Below are 17,863 nucleotides of genomic sequence, written 5' to 3'. Positions count from 1 at the left end.
GGTCCCGGGCCTGCGGGTCTCCAGCGCCTGGGCCCGCGGTCCCGCCGCCGGCCCTGCCTCCCTTCCCACCGGGCCCCGCCCAGCCTCGGCCGCGCAGGGGCTCGGGGCCTGGCCTCTCCGTCTCCCTCCCACCTCCGCCCCCCCTCCTCCCAAAGAGTTGCTATTTTTAGTAAATCCTCCGCGCGCCTCCACCCGCTCAGCTCGCAGCTCGCAGCTCGCTGCCGCGCGCACCGCCCTCCCGAGCTCCCCCCGCCCCCCGCGCGGCGGCCGCGGCGGCGGCGCGTCCCGCACATCGCGCAGCGCGCACCGAGCCGGCCCCGCCGCGCCCGCCACCCTCGCGGCGGTCTCCTCCTCAGGCGCCTGTCGCGGCCGGTAAGTGCCTGCTGGCGGAGCAGCGGCGGTCCCCGAGTCAACTTTCAATCCCCCCTTCGCTTCTGCCTCGCCATTCTCTTCTCCGCGAAAGATGGCTGTTTGGAGAAGGGGGAGAAGTTAGGGGGTCGCCGACGTGGGGCGAAGGAGGGCGCGACAGCCTCAGCAGGAGCGGGCGGAGGTGAGTGGCACCACAGCCCGGTCCCCGGCTGGTGCCGGGGGAAGCCCTGGGAATTGGGGGCCAAGCGTCCCCCGGATTTACCGCTGTATTGCCGGCTCGGATTCCCCAGGTTAACAGCATCCCAGTCCAGACCCCGGCACAGCTTGCCTTGCACCTCGAAACCCTGAGGCTGTGGTGGGTTGACGGGAACCTTTGTCGTAAGTTCAGCGCCAGGTGATCTTTTTTTCTGCTGGGCAAAAAGACATTGGCTACTCAAGCCCAGGCGAGGGGTCGGTGACATGACACCCCCCCTTTCCTCCCCCAACGCACACACCCAGTTTATGCTGGAGCCGAGTTATGAATGAAAAGTTTTGTACAGCCAACGTGTTGCTTGAAAGGAGCAATACTTAGTGGGGGTACCTTTGATGTTTCGTGGGGGGGGGGGGACTTCAGTTCCATGACTACACACCAGAATTCTGGGCTTTAAGAAAAGTTCCGGAGCCTGGGGGATGGCTAGTAGAAGAAGATTGATGAATCGTAAACTCACTAAGGTAAACTGGTTAATTAAATGCCTGGAGGGTGTCACGGTAGGGATAGGAAGGAGACGAGGCGACGGGGGAGGGCGGGTGGGGGGGCGTTCCCTGAGTGCCTAGCGGGCAGCGTTTGGCTTTGAAGCCATCTCCCACTTATCCGCAGTGAGAGGTGTCAGGCCTGTGCGTTCCTGTTGTGATCGAGGGGCACTGAGCTGCTCTCCAGATCCGAGGCGCGGTAGTCAGGAGAGGTGGCCTGCAGCCGGGAGCTGAGGACGCGGTTCAGGTGGTATGGAATTGGAAATTCTCTAGTGAGTCTCCCACGCTCTAGTTTCAGGAAGATCTCTCCAGTTTGTTTTCCCTGCCAGGAGGTGTATATTATCTCCTAAAAGGAACTTTTAGGTTAAGTAACCATAACATTTTGAAATCTATGAGAAATGGGCTATCTACATATGTGCCATTACACACATATTGTGCCTGTGTGTGTGTGTGTGTGTGTGTGTGTGTGCGCAAAATGTGGGAGTGAGGTAAGAAGGGCTTAAAAAGTTGAACTTCAACTGGAAAAGGATGTGAAGAGTGAGTATTATTCTCCCCAAAGGATAACAATGCTCATACAACTAAATAATCTTGGCTTGTTGAGATTTCTCGTAAAGGGTAGGATTTAGGAATTAAAGGTATTTAAAGTACAGTCCATGTTTTCAAATCTTGCAAGCATCCTTGAAAGCTAGGATAAGGGAGTAACTACATAGAGAAGTCATATTAAAGAAAAAAATTAAATTATTTGCAAAGAAAACAATTTGACATTTGAAAAGGTCTGGATGTTATTTTCTGATGTGCTGCAAATCTTTTAAATCCTGTAATTAATAACAGCACAGAATAAGTTGCAGTTAGTAAATGAGGACAATTAAAATATCATGCTTGGAAAAGATATCTTTTGAACTACTCTTTGGTACTTTGAATGTTTATTATGGAAATTATTGTGATTGAAAACTTGTTTAATATATTTGCTTTTTGCCACAAGTAATTAGTTCTCCTTTTCCTTTTAAACCACTGTTCCAGTTTGCACGAATTTAATTACCCAAATACCAAATCACTGATGTGCCTTCTGGAAAGCATTTGCATTTAAGCTACTTAATAAGAATATTGTATTTCCAGGAGGACAAATAATTTAGTTAGTTTTAAAACTTTTTTTGTAATTTATTTTCATCCATTTTGTTTGAGTGGGGCACATCTCAAGAAGAGAGCATTTTCTTGGAATATGTCATTTTCCATGTGGGGAAAGAGTGAATGTTTTCATAGATGTTTCGGTCACAAACAGGTGCAAGTAGAGTTGGAATCTTGAGTCTGACCTTTGATATTAAGCTACCAGCTAGAGAGAGAGATGCTTTCCCATCTCTCTTCCTGAATTGAACGTCTCCATTCAGAACGGACATAGGTGCACATAGGACATAGGATTGTGCAGAAGGAATTAAGTATTTTAAATTAAGTACCAGTTTATGGTTAGGAAGGAATTATTTTTTTTCTTTCTTTCTTTTTCTTTTTTTTTTTTTTTCTTAAACCTCAGTCTTCCTGTTTCTCTCTGTAATTCAGCCTGTTGGGCCCGCCTTCATTGGGAAGTCAGACCAAACACTCTGGCTAGAAAGAGTTTGGCATATTAAACTGACATCCTTTAAAAATAAAGATGGCCCTTCTGAAATTAAACAGGTAATTTTGTACACTGTAACAGGCTTTTATGATTGAGTGTTTCATGACCATTACGGTGCCCATTAATATGGTAGACAGTAGCTTTATGAAGTTACTGCCACGAATATAAATAATTACTTATTATATGTATTTGGGGTATATTTAGACAATATTTGGGTTTTTAGGAATTTTAAATGATAAAGCCAACTAACCATATAAATTGTCTAATTAACTAGTTCTAGTGATACACATAGTTCGGATTTGTATTAATATCAACATCTAAGGATGTTTTAGGGTTGTATAGCTGTCATTTCTTTTCATTAGAATTGCTTCTATCTTGAATTTGTTTAAATATTACAACATATTATACTGCAATTTACACCTGCTCAGTGGGGAAGGTGTAGGTTATTCTTAAATAGAGATATGGAGAAATAGCTAACAAGGAGACTCAGTTGAGAAACATATGGACATCATAAAATCCTTCTGTATGTAGCATCTGTACCTTCTCATTAGTGAAATATTGTAGTTATGGACATTTTTTATTACGTTCAAATGTGGCTTTTTATTTTTGCTTCAATGGGTTTTTTGTTTTAGAATGTAATTATATTAATGTTTAAATTGGCAGGGACTTTTATTGTTTGAAGTCCTTTCCTTTCAATAAAGATGTCATACTTAATTTTTACTGCATACATCCGCAGAAATGTACAATTGTTTCCTATCTTATTATTATGATGCTTACCTTTCTAAGATATTCTTCAAAACATTTGAGAGGCAGGTAGGAAGACATACTGTTCTCATTTTCAGAAGAAGGTAGCAGGTACACTGTTAGATCCAAAGTCACACAGTAGTGAATTACTGTGAGGCTGAGGGTGACATCTGTATTTCCTGTGTTCTGTTCACAATAGCATGCTGCTCCCATGGCCATGTTAAATGATATTTTCATAAATTTATACATTCCTGGATTTCAAAGTGCTTAGCTTTGTAGATATGCTGATCAGATTTTATATCTATCAGTATAGTCATAAGGGAATGAGCCTTACTGTTGTCTACTGATGGGGGAGAACCGCAACCCCAGTAGTTAATGCTAAAACAAACACACACCTCTGAGGGTTATTCATTCCTGCAGTCAGTCCATGTGCCACGCTTTTCTCTGTCCCCATTGGCCTGGCCTTATCAATTATATACCATCCTTTCATGTGCCACACTTTTCTCTGTCCCCACTGGCCTGGCCTTATCAATTATATACCATCCTGTTTTAATGGTCAAAGCTGCTTTGAATTTTATCAGTATGGTCATCAGGCTTGAAGATCATCAGGCTCACTGATGAGAGAATCAGGATGTGATTTTTGAAAAGATAGAATATTGACAGGGGACAGTAATGGACCGTCCACTCCAGAGCCAGCCAGTATCGATTAGAGATCATGTTTTTCTGGGTGTTAGGACACCTGTCTTCTCTTATTAGCTCTGCTTCTTTGGCTGAACTTACGAAATCAAAGTGAACAGAGAGTTTATGCAATTATCTGGTTGTTTCTGTTCATGTAGACAGTTTCTCTTCGTATCTAGCTAAATCAGATTTAAAAACAAAAACAAAAAACAAAAAAAAAAAAGGATAGCAACTTGTTCTTCTGTGGAGAAGGTACTCATGACATTTTTTTTTTCATTTTTCCAAATTCCCTCTTCTTCAAATCTCACTAGACTTTTTCAGGCTAATTGCCCACATGATTTGTAACAGCCAAGACTTATGATATTATATTGTTAGATTAAAAAGTGGAATACATTATCCAGGATACAGAAGAAAGCATTATAATTTCATAGACAAAAGCAATATGTAATGTTTGGCAAGCTTCGTGTATTTACGAAAATACTTTCAGGCATTTTATTTATTTAAAAAAATTGTTTTAATTGTTTATTTTTGAGAGATAGAGAGGGAAAGAGAGAGAGAGAGAGAGAAAGAGAGAGAAAACGAGCAGGGGAGGGGCAGAGAGAGGGAGACACAGAATCTGAAGTAGGCTCCAGGCTCCAAGCTGTCAGCACAGAGCCTGACGTGGGGCACGGACTCACGAGATGTGAAATCATGACCTAAGCTGAAGTCATATGCTCAGCCAACTGAGCCACCCAGGCACCCCAGCATTTTCTAATGAGGAGAGGGTATCAGGAACTCTCTACTTCATTAGGTTTATTTATTTACTGTCTTTCCCTAAATGTTTGGTTTCTAGGAGTTCATCAAAATGTTTTAAGTGTGAAATTTGGAAAAAAAAATTATTCAAGTGTGGTTTGCCATTTACTATAGGTTATTCTGTTTAGAACCTCAAAGAGAGGAAAGCAACCCATATTTAATATTCTTTGCTAACTAGGGAGAGTATAGCATGCTGCTGGTGAGATTGAGAAGAGTTGGGATTGCTGGAAATGGTACTTTCTTCCCATTTCTACAGAATATATGATAAGGAGATTAGTGTGGAGTAGTCTAGTTTGCATGGAACTGTGATGAGTGGAATTTGACTTGGCCAGTGAAGGAAGGATAAAATTTGGTTCACTCAAATATCACTCAAGATATTTAGCAGCAAGTCACTGAAACTAACTTTAGTTAATTTAAGAATTAAATAAATGTATTACAAGATATCGACTCTGTTTTCTGTTGCTTTGGACACGTTGCCACAAATTAAGCAGCTTGAAACAGCAAATGTTTATTATCTCAGTTTCATTGCTGTTCATGGCCCAATTGCATCCTGTGTGCAGGGATCTCACCAGGTGTTGGTTAAGCCTGCAGTCCAGTGAGAGGTTCACCTAGGATCAGGTCTGCTTCCAGCTTTCCTAGATTGTTGGAAGAATTCATCTCCTGTGGTTGTAGGACTGAAGTCTCTATTTTCCTGCTGGTTGTCCGGGGCCACTCACAGCTCTTAGAGGCAGCCTGCTGTTCTTTGTCATGTGACTCTCTCATAGGTAGTCTTACAACATGGCAGCCTACTTTTCAAAGCCAGCAAGGAAGAGTTGTTGCTTCAGTGTGATAAGACAATCTTTTATAACATATGGGAGTGACATGACATCATTTTTGTCACAAAACATCATCTAATCAAGGGAATGACATCACTCATCTTTGCCATATTTTGTTGAATAGAAGCAAGTCATATGTTCTACCCACACTTAAGGGGAGGGGATGATACAGTGGCATGACTCACTAGAGGTCATTTAGGATTAATCAGTGAATCTTTTTTTTATTTTGTATATTTCAAAGTTTATTTATTTTGAGAGGGAGAGCAGGAGAGGTGCAGAGAGAGAATGAGGGAGAGAGGATCCCCAGTAGGCCCCACACTGCCAGGGTGGAGCTGGATGTGGGGCTCATACCCACGAACTGCGAGATCGTGCCCTGAGCTGAAACCAAGTGTTGGACTTGTGACTAACTGAACCACCCAGGCGCCCTGCCCATTGAATCTTTGGAATAGTCAGCAGACCTTGCTTAGACGCCACTCAGTCAAAAACAGTGCTCAAAATCTGTCTGCAGAACCGATTCTGTGAGATATTATTGCGGACACTGTTGGCACACCAGCTTCTATAATAGAAGATGGGCTTTGTGTCATAAGACAGAGCATTCTTCATATATACCAATGTGGTTTGGTTGCTCATGGCCCAAAAGGATGACAAGTGTCTACTGCTGGAAAGAAGGATAAAAAATGTGAGCAAATGATTACTTAATGAAATGTCAAAGGTTTTGACCAGGAGAGGCATGATGACCGACTGGAGATGGGGTTTAACTGGAGAGTAGCTGGGAGTCCTGCAGCTCCTTAGAAAGAAAACTCTTAATAGGATTTGGGAGAATGGGGGTAATGAGGTTCCATTTAGGAATGGTGGTAACAAAGGAGTAGAAGACTTTAAAAAGATGAATCCCTAGGAGGCATGTTAGTCTAGGAATTGACTTCATTAGCCCTTAATATATTTACATATGAAAGAGAAGGACTACTGCCACTCCTCAGTGCCTGGAGCCAGTATGTGATTTGGAGGTCTGCAGCTTGCCCTCCCCTTCTTTTTCAGGAGAGAACAGAGCCAGAGACCGTTTCAGATCCATTGTACAATTGGGGCCCAGTGAATATCAGGTATTGTGTAGGGGCATGGAGGTCTATTGAGTACAGCTTGTGTTTCAGTCACTTTGCAGGAATGATTTTATCCAATCTGTATCTCATCTCTGGCCACTGAGTTCCAATTTTCCTAGTTCTGCCACCTCCACTTCCCTCCCAAGGAAATGGAGACTTTGAAAGGTTAAATACATTGCTAAGGGTCATTCAGATATGGGAGGGACCAGTTGAATCTAGTTCTGATTTCACAGCCCATGGTCTTATACATCCTGTACTCACAAGCAGTAAGTGAGGCTTCCAAGGGAAAGCTTGTTTTTCCCACTGAAGTGAATGTCAGCACTATAATTGCTCTTGGGTTCCTTCGTTCATCTTGTGAGAACTGGATACTGGAGTATGAGGGTTAAACAGAGGAGTGAGCGAGTGTGCTGTATCATGCCTTCTTTTTTCCCAGCAGGAAGTACAGATTATAGGTCTGTCTTCCATCTAAAAGTAAGAATGTGGAGTGGAGGCTGTATATTTTTATTTCTACTTATCATTTTGGCAGAAATATAAAGCTCTGTGTCTCCTTTTTCTCCTATATGTAGATTTCTATTAAATTCAATTAGGAAACATTATGAATTTTCATTGCCTCTTTGACCATAGGGTTCTTTCTGTAGCTTTTTCAGTAGATGCAACTGTTTTGATCTACTTGAAAAGTCTATTGAGACATTCCTCCTTTGTTCTTCTGTTACTCAGTCCCCCTTTCTACTCTGTGGTGCCTCTGAATTCTATTCATAGATATTCTGCTTTTTTTTACTTCTGTTTTATGTACTTAAATCTCTTCTTTAAATGGATCTAGTTCCATTGATCGGAATCATTTGCTCAGATCCCCTTGCTGTTCTACTGCAAAATACAAGCTCAGTATGGGACTCATCTGTATTCTGCTAATTTTACAGAGTTGTACCCTCCATCCCAGCATGGTATGAGGAAGACTTTAAGATTTCCCTGGGTATTCAAGTCAGAATGTAAACACTTTAAACTGAATACCCTAAAGCAGCTTTCTGATTGGATTGTATTCTATCAGGTGCATACCTATGGCTTATTAGGGTCGAGTACAAGAAACTAATCCCCAGCAAGTTATAGCTCAGGAAACTTTGAAGTACACTTATTTTTTCATATAGGATTTAGATGTTCTAACGTAGCCTTGGCCAGATTTGACTCTAAAAGCTGAAAAACCTTAGCATGGCGTGCAGATTCTCTCATAGTCTGGACCTAGCCTCTATTTATTACCTTTTCATTTTTAATTGTTGCCACTCCTTGCTGTATGGCTTTAAGGATATAAGCCCTAAACTTAGAACTAGAAAGTGGCTTAGGTTTTACGTAATGAACAACCAGCCTGACATGTAAAGAAAAGTCAAGATGTGAATGTGTATATGTGGAGGGGGTAAGAAGGTTGTAGGGAATAAACAATAACAATGTTTCAGTTCCAGCATCGAGTCATTCTTGAGGCCATTCTACTACTGTTTTTGTGGTTTTATGTCGTGTGAGCAAGAAGTTATACATAAATTGAGTTTCTGTCTCTTTCAATTGAAGGAGTACTAAATAGCACAAGTTTCTTTCAGCCAAGGATTCTCCATGCATTTTCTGAACCTGCCACCTCCAGAACTATCAGTAGCTTATCTCTTAGCCACAATCAGCGCTTTACTCCTCTGGGGTTTTATTTGGAAAGTGTGCCCATTAGGAGGTGCACCTTCTCTGTGCTCCTTTCCACCTGATCCCAACTTCTTTTCCTCCCCTGTTGTGATGCTTACTGCAGCTGACAATGATCTCGTTCTTCTCTGAATTCTTAGAGTAATTTAGGGCTCTGGCAGTGGTTTACACAGACTTAAAGTTAATTTTAGCGTTAATTGATTTTAAAAACCCATAATAAGAAAGGCTACTGTATGAGTAAAGCCATTAAAGGAATTTGCGTTTTATTGCCCAGAATAGCATTTTTATACTTCTGAGATATAGTGATATACCTAATGTATGACTTACGTAGTTTTTGTGGTCTCTTTGCAATTCGTCGGTGGCCCACTAGAGACCTATAGCCTCTCATACCTATTTGGAAAGAAAGGAAGAGGCGGTCTGGCTTCATGATGAACACCCTTCTAAATAAAACACGATGCGGAAGAACAGTCTGATTTTAGCTGAGGCTACTGGTCTCTACAGTATGAACCTAAGTTATTCTTATTAAACATTTTATGTAACTATGTAGGAACATAAAGTACAAACATCTTTACTTGTAGATTTCACAAATTATAAAATGAAAACCAACAAGCCAACATTAAATGTCCACAACAGACCGATGAAATTAAGAAGAGCTGGATTGACTTGTGACAAGTGATGTATTGCTGAAGTTAACGTTGCCAGTGTTGCATTTAAGAACATAAAGATGTAGCCTCAGATCCTGTTCTTATTTAATCCATTTCTGTGTTTTATATTAATATACATGCAGAAAGTATCCTTTGAAAAAAATGAATTAAAAAAGAAAATCCACAATAGTAACTTCAAGGCTTTGTTTGCTGGTTCAGGGTAATCAGACTTCATATATGAACAAAACTCTCCAAGTGAATAATCTTCAAATCAGTTTTAATGAAGTATCACCTGAGTACTCTATAATCCCTTTTTGTTCTCTTAAAAATGTGATCAGCATTGTAAAATTTTTGAAATCTAAATCAAATGTGTGAGCCATATCCAAAGATTGTAGGAATGGTGAACAGATTGTGTAGAAACTCCCCAGAGATAGCATGCTGTGTCGCCTTCAAACACGATGATGATTTTAACCACTGTAGTGCAGGTACTTTTGGATCCCTTGACCACGTGTTCTATAATGACTCAATTAATCCTCATCTTTTTTTCTTATCAGATTTTATTTATTTAACAAACTGTATGCTATTTGTCTTCACCTAGTACCTGCATGATTGAGAACACCAATAGCATGAAAATTCCATGGTGGTTATTTCATTTTAAGATATTTATTCAGAAATTAATTAGAATATATTCATATTTATTTTACACTTTTAGATCATTGTCCTGGTGTCCCAAAATGCAAAAGCAGAATTCCACATCAAACTCATGGATTTCAGTTTGAAGTACATAGATTGCAAATATTGTCACTTAAAATATTATACATCTTACTCTGTGTTGTATTATTAACTAGATTGTAAACTCTGTGAAGGCAGAGAGAATATGCTTACTTTTTTTTTTAAGTTTATTTATTTTGAGAGAGAAAGAGAGAACAGGAGAGGGGCAGAGAGGGAGAGGGAGAGAATCCCACGCAGGCTCCACAGTGCCAGCATAGAGCCCAATGAAAGTCATGAACCATGAAATCATGACCTGAACTGAAGTCAAGAGTCAGACACTCAACCAACTGAGCCACCCAGCCGTCCCTGTTTTTTGTTTTATTCCTCAGCGCTAAATGCGTTTCTCAGTTGGTGCCTAAGAAGTATTTGCTTATAATCAGTTTGACCAACTGTTTATATGTTGTTATTTCCTAGGGCACTGTGAACTCCCCATTGAGGGCAGGGACTACTTTGTTTTAATCTGTAGACTCCAAATGCCTGGCACAGCAACTTTTACATGAGAAATGATCAGTAAATGTTCTGAAAGAAAGAGTGGATGTGTTATTGACGTGTGTGTGTGTGTGTGTGTGTGTGTGTGTGTGTGTGTGTGTATGTGCCTGTCTTCTTTTAGATCACATGTTTCATATACAAGGCAATTTTAACACTTTTATAGATCAGTGTTGTCTAATAGAATTTTCAGTGGTGATGGAAATATTCTGTATCTCTTGTTCTCCAGTTATCATAGTCACTAGGCATGTGTGACCTTTGAGCACATGAACTGTAGTTAAGTCAGGCTGAGAGCCTGAATTTACTTTTATTAATTTTAATTATAAAATAATGCCATGTGGTTGGCAGGCAGCTCAGGCAGCCTCCATTCTCAAACTCATTTGCCCACATCACCAACACTACATTTTTTGGTTGTAATTGGATGTTGTTACTGGAGATTGTTGTTATTGGGTAAATGAGTTATATTAATTAACTAATTAATTAATGCTCTATTACTTTATACACAGGGCAGTATATTCCATCAAATTGGTTTCATTCTTTTCCCAAAGGACTGATGACATTGTGTGTCATCCCACCATCTGATTTAGGTGTTCATCATTTCCTTATTAGTTTAGAGGCCTGACACTGACCAGTTTACCAGATAAGCTTTACATATACTTTCTTTTCTAATGGCCCAGGTTTCCTTGTCTCTCCTAATAAACCATTTAAACTTGGATTCAGTATTTGTTCATCGTTATTATCATCGTCATTGTATAAGATGGTGTTTATAATACCCTGTCTTTGATGTATTAATGTCTGCTGATATTCTGATTTTAAAGGTACTGCATTATTAAAAATGTCTGAATTGCTTTTCTTCTATTAACGTTTTTGCTTTTCTTATCATTTTATCCTTTCTGGTAGAGAAGAAGAATGAAGTAGCATCATACACACTTAAACATATGATAACCCAATCCTTATGTAAGATGTAATCCCAACATAACACGTTTCAAAGCTGGTATCAGGGGCATGAAATCAACACAACAGGATTTTCCATTTAGAAAGGTAGGAATTGCTCTAAGTGGCCAAGGTTTTTTATGCAACTTGTGGCACTTCAAGAGAAGACTTTGATTAAAATCCATCATATAGTTATTGAACTTCAGTATTGGGTATGTTCACATATATTGTCTCATTTAATTCTTTAGAGAATGCTGAATCTAGTAATATATAATGGTGTAGAAATTAAATATTCAAATAAATTGAAATAAACTCTGTTGGCAGAGTTTAAAGAAATACTTTAAAATTTTCCATTCATTCTCTCCTGCTGGATATTTAATAGTTGTTTTATATGGCAGAATTTGAACACACATACTTAGGTGTGGAGACTTGCCTTTGTTCATTCTTTTAGTCTAGCTTAGCAGTTCCCAAATTTGAATATGCATCAGAATTGCTTTTCAGGGTTATTCACTCAAGTGCCTGTGAACTATACTTTATGGCTGAGTTAACCCCTTTTCCAAGGTGGTTTTGTCAATTCTAAATTTTCATCTTGGAACCTACTTTTTCCTCTTTACCCAAGAGATACATCTTGTTTTATTTCTTTATTTTCACTTTCATTCCAGTGCAGGGCTACTCATTGAGAGAACCTGTGGTTATGCTTTTGAATAGATTTCACAGGATAGGAGAAAACTCAGTAGCAATATATAGAATTTCGCACTCAGGAATTGCTGATTATGCTTTAGTCTCTTGATTGCTTTCATCCGCCTCTTAATGGTGAGATGCTAGCACTGCTTTTTATCTTCTGTCCCAACCTTGCTGATAAACGTTTCCCTAAAAATACTTAATGATGTGTATCATGCATTAGGTTCACACCATCTTATACAATTATGATGATAATAACAATGATCAAATAGTGAATCCAAGTTTTGTGAATTGTACTATAAATAAATAAATAAATATAACGTTTATTATTTATTTTGAGAACATGACCTGGGCTAAAATCAAGAGTTGGACACCTAACTGACTGAGCCACCCAGGCGCCCCTAAATATATTTTTAATCTACTTATCTGTTTGACTCAATTTTTGAAGTTACCTGCATTAAAGTAAACATTTGATGAGTTTCACACTGTAGTAAAACAATAGTTATTTGCTTTTATTTATAAATATCAGCAAAGCCATTGCCAAACTGTGTGAGCTAACTTGTTTACTAAGAGCATACTTTTGGAGTTCCTTACTACTCTTTCTTTATTAAAACAAAGGTAATAAATTCAACTTGTGTATTCAAAAATATAATGCTAAGACTGCTCAGGCCAAATGAGGAAAATGTAAGCCAAATGGAGTGGGTTTTTAGAATAAGGGCTACAGTTTTAATTTCTCTAGAATAGCAGATCTGAAATATTCTTGGGGGAATTTATAGTTTTCAAGTAACTGTTGAAAACTCATTAGATTTTTATTTCATATCCTGTTCTATTTTTCTTTTAAAGATATTTACATAATAAAACCAAATCTTTTGTATTTCCTCATGTCGTTGCCATTTTAAGTGCTCTTCATTCCTTTCATTCCTTCATTTCCTTTCATGCTTTCCATACAGTTTCCATCTGGTATCATCTTTCTGCCTGGAGGGCTTCCTTTAACATTTCATGTGGCATAGGGCTGCTAGTGAGGAATTCTCTTAGCTTTTGTATATAGGAAAGCATCTTTTTTTTTTTTTTGGCCTTCATTTTATAAGATTTTTTTTTTGATATAGAATTCTAGATTGATAGTATTTTTTTTTCTTTTTCTCAACTTTAAAGATGTTGCTCCACTGTTTTCCTTCTTGCATTGTTTCTTAGGAGAAATCTGCTGTCGTCCTTCATTTTGTTTCTTTTTCTATGTAACACATCCTTAAACATATTCCCTTTTCACTGGTTTTGAAAAACTTGATTATGGTGTGTCTTGGTATAGTTTTCTTCATTTTTTTTTTTTTTTTTTTTTTTGTGGTTTGGGTTCATGCAGCTTCTTGGACCTATGGGTTTATGATTTCTATCACATCTGAAAAGAATGTCATCACTCTTTTCTTACAAATTTGTTTGGTTTCTTTTGTCTTCTATCGTCTTTCAGGAACTCCAGATACATGTATATTAGGATCACTGGTGGTCTGTTTATCTTCTTTTATTCTTTTTTTCCCTCTGTTTCATTTTGGATAGTTTTTATTGTGTCTTCAGATTCACTGCCAGTAACCACATTTAATATTGTTGTTGTTGTTATTGTTGTTGTTTATCACACACATTGTAGTTTTCATCTCTTGAAGTTTAATTTGGGTGTTTTAAAAATATTCGTCACTATTTCTAACTTTTTTGAACATATGGAATAGATTTATAATAACCAATTAAATGAACTTGCTTGTGAATTCTAGCATCTTTTCAGTACCTGACCAGTTTTATTGGGTTGATTTTTCTACTTGTTATGGGTTATATTTTCCTACTTCTTTGAATGCCTGGTTATTTTTTGGTGGATAACAGACATTGTGAATTTTACCTTGTAGAGTGTGGGATATTTTTATATCCCTATAAATCTTAAGTATTTTTTTTAATGGGATGCAGATAGTTACGGAAACAGTTTGATTCTTTCAGATTTTGTTCAGGTTTACCCTAAACCCCATGAATTAGAAGGTTTTCCAGGCTGGTTGGTGGGAACAGGCACAATTCCCAGCCTTGAGTGAGTACTAGGTACTATTCCCTGTAGTCCTTTCCTGTGGTTCTTTCCCTGGCCTTGTGTTGTTTCCCTTATATATTGTGCTGATCAGTACTTTGCGGAATACCTGAGGGTTATCTGCAAATCTTTGGAGATATCTCTATTTAGCTCTCATTGCTCTGGAACTCTGTTTGGAGATTTCTAGCTTCTCTGATCTCCGTAGATTCTCAAATACATCTCTTCAGTTCAGGAGCTGTGCTGGGCTGTCTTGATTTTTCTTCCCTGAGCTATTATCTAGAAGCTGAAATAGGCATAGTACTCATGTCATCAGTTTTCCCATTTCTTAGGGTTTGCCTTATGTTTCCCATTTCTCAAGGATTATTGCCTGGTATCCAGTGTCTTGAAAATTGCTGTTCCATATATTTTGTACAGCACTTTCATTTTTATAAGCAGAGTACATTTCCCATCCCTGTTGCTCTGTCTTGATTAGAAGTGTGTGTCCTCCATTCATTTTTCTCTTCCATGTAAAATCTTTTTGGTCAGGATAACTTTGGAGATGATTTAAGTATGTAATACTCACTTTAGTGCAGTTTATTGGACATTCTTTTTATTTTTCAGTAGTTTCCAAACTTTTGTGTTTTAATTTTTTTTTAACATTTATTTATTTTTGAGACAGAGAGAGAGAGAGAGAGAGCATGAACAGGGGAGGGTCAGAGAAAGAGGGAGACACAGAATCTGAAACAGGCTCCAGGCTCTGAGCTGTCAGCACAGAGCCCAATGTGGGGCTCGAACCCACGGACCGCGGGATCATGACCTGAGCCAAAGTCGGACGCTTAACTGACTGAGCCACCCAGGCACCCCCAAACTTTCTATAATGAATATTTCATACTGAATTTTTAATTTTAAAAATTAAGTTTTAATGGTCAGTTATGTCCCATATTATGCTTGATGATTTTAATCATTGCCCTAGCCATTCAAAATTCTTCTTAAGGCAAGCCAGTCATAAATTAAGAATTTAAATTAGTTAAACATAATTTACATATTTTTAAGTGGATAAAACATGCTACTATAAGGAAGTGGTATATCCTATTAGCTTGTTTTTTAAGAAGGATTAAAGTCAGGTAGCTTTGTGTATAATATATTCTTGAATTTATAGGATGTGAATGACCATAAAACAGCTAAAAAATTGCTGTCTTTTAAATTGTATCACTTTTTATGGAGTTCCTTTTTATATTTATTTAGGAGATTCTGTAGTTCATGGGTAGGCCTCTAGAATGTTCACATATCAAGTAAGTAGTGAACTATGTGCTGTTGAACTATTTTATTTTTGGTTTTCTCTAGTATTTAAGTGATAAAATATAGCACTGTGAACTTATATGAGAATAGAATGACAAAATTCAGGAGCACATCTTGCTTTGGTACATGCATGTTGTTACTTTAAGCATTTTCTGGCAGTAAGGGCACAATTGACTGTGTTAATTTAAAAGAATCTTTGAGGTGGTATAGTTCCATATGCTGTAGGAATATGTCAATGATTTTTGTATTTTATAGTTTGAGTTTTAATGTAGTCTTTTGAAAGCTAGTTGTTAAGCATGGCAGGAAGACTAGAGTTGCTTTAGAATTCTTAGGAAAATAATTTTGTAAGAACAAATTAAAATTAACTTTAACTTTCTTCAGCACTGTCATAAATACCAGCACGATGAATCCAAAATTGTGGCAATGTTACATTGCTCTGTTTCCAGTATTTAAGCATAAAGGTTAGGCTAGATTTATATTCTCTTGTAAAATTGAACCAAAATATAAATTATTTCTAGAATTTTAAGAACAGAATTTTGAAAATTAAATACCACTCTGTGGTGGAGACTCCTAATTATCTCCCAGTATCTCCTTTCTCCATTGTCCTCAAACCCAGAGCCTCTGAAGTTTTGCTGGGATCAGACCCCACAGAATAAAGATGATACTTCTCAGCCTCCCTTGCAGCTAGGAATTGTGCCATGTGGCAAAATTCTGGCTGTAGAAAACAAGCAGAAGAGATTTGAGTGACTTCCAGATGGGCCATTAAAGCACAGGCATGGGCTCTCTCTTCCCTTCTAACTTGCTGGAATGTGGATATGGTGGTGTACTCTCTGAGACCTCCTTAAGAGGCCAGCGTCCTAAGGATAGAGGAGCAACAGGATTGTTTTTAAAAAGCCTGGGACAGTGACGATGACTTCTTGAGGCAGAGCTGCCAAACCAGCTTGAAGCTTTATGTGAATGAGGAAGAAATTTCTCTCATCTAAGCCACTGTTATTTTGCGTCTCTGTCACACACAGGCAAAGTTATTTACACTGTTCTCCCAATTTTTTTTTTTTGTTTGTCTGTTTATAAGACAGGTCGGTAGTGAATTTTTATAAGTGCAAGCTTAAGAGAGCAAGTGATCATGCATCACAGAGATTAAAACTTGTTCTTTGGACATGATTAAAAAAATTGAACTAGTCCAGTATCTATCAGCTGAAGAGGACCACATAAGTAATGATGGCTCTTTGAGAAACGTAAACAAAAATTTGGGGCCCATAGTTCCTATGCTGACTTTTGGAGAAAACAAGGTTTGAGAAGTGAGAGAAAGCTAAATTATTCAGCTTTATACTTGCTCACAGTCATCAGATTCTTTTTTTTCATTTTCCTGAAAATATTTTGTATTTCATAGTTGTCAAATCCTGAAGTCCACTTTTCAGTGCTAGTGTGAAATGGCACCCTTGGCATTTTACACTGTTTACTACTTACTCCCCTCTCTGGAATCTATCCCTGAGCCTCTGTGATGTCACACCATTACAGTTTCCTCCTCTGCTTCTGCTCTCTCCTCTGTCTCCTTTGTAGGATCTTCTTGAGTCCACCCCTGCCCTGTGCACACACTCTGCTTCTTGGCTCACTGTTCCTTTCGCTTCATGCTGGAGAGATCACAAACTGCAGCCATTGGCATGTTTTATTGATATCACAGAATTTAAAGAAACATTGCATTAATTGTCTATATTTGAAAATCTGGATATTTAACATGAAACCCAGTTTGGTTTTTCTTGACCAAGGAGATTGGACAATACTACTACATCTACATTTCCCATAGCATTGGGGTTGTTAGAGCTGAGTTATAGCTGCTATTTTTTGATTAGATGTGTTCTTTCCTCTGTGTTATAGTCTCTACCATTCCCTATTGCTTATATCTTGTATTTTATTTATTTTCCTTTCTTGCCTGATCTTTTAGGCATTTATGTTTATGATACTCACCTTCATGTGTAATTTGTTTTAAATTGATCATTTTTAAATTAAAAAAAAAATAATGCTTGTTTTTGAGAGAGGGTGAGGGAGAGGGAGCAGGGAAGGGGCCGAGAGAGATGGAGGCACAGAATCCTAAGCGGGCTCCAGGCTCTGAGCTGACTGTCAGCACTGTGAGATCACGACCCTAGCTAAAGTTGGACACTTAACTGACTGAGCCACCCAGGTGCCCCTAAATTAATAATTTTTAAAGGCACTTTCCTTTCTGGGGTGCCTGGGTGGCTCAGTCAGCTAAGTGTCTGACTCTTGATTTTGGCTCGGATCTGATCCCGGGGTTATGGGATTGAGCCCCATGTTGGGCTCTGTGCTGAGCATGGAGCCTACTTAAGATTCTGTCTCCTTCTGCCTCTCCCATATGCTTGCATAGGTGCTCTCTCTCTCTCTCTAGGAAAAAAAAAATGTGATTTCCCTTTCCTTCCTCTTCCTTTTCAATTTCACTTCCTCCCCCATCTCTACTATTATTATCCTAATTAGACTATCTTGTTGTCTCACCTGGTTTCTTTGCAGTA

The 17,863-nt window shown here is 38.8% G+C and overlaps 1 protein-coding gene across 13 annotated transcripts in view; it reads left to right on the top strand.

The window, feature by feature from the left end:
- The first annotated feature begins 268 nt into the window (after positions 1-268).
- The window catches only part of HDAC9 (histone deacetylase 9), a 708,604-nt gene continuing 691,009 nt past the window's right edge, over positions 269-17,863 (top strand). For 3 of the 13 annotated variants that reach the window (XM_086694824.1, XM_086694836.1, XM_086694799.1), the window contains exon 1: positions 276-550. The gene's annotated coding sequence lies outside the window, so the exon portion shown is untranslated. Of the gene's footprint in view, positions 551-17,863 lie in introns of all 13 variants that reach the window. The other 10 variants (XM_086694877.1, XM_086694833.1, XM_086694841.1 and 7 more) reach the window with 7 other exon arrangements.

This window comes from Puma concolor, chromosome A2 (genome assembly GCF_028749965.1).
Source record: "Puma concolor isolate L17-30 chromosome A2, mPumCon1.1.hap2, whole genome shotgun sequence".
NCBI classification, from domain to species: domain Eukaryota; kingdom Metazoa; phylum Chordata; class Mammalia; order Carnivora; family Felidae; genus Puma; species Puma concolor.
Note: the sequence above shows the minus strand (reverse complement) of the source record. Positions and strands in the feature narration are given on the sequence as shown.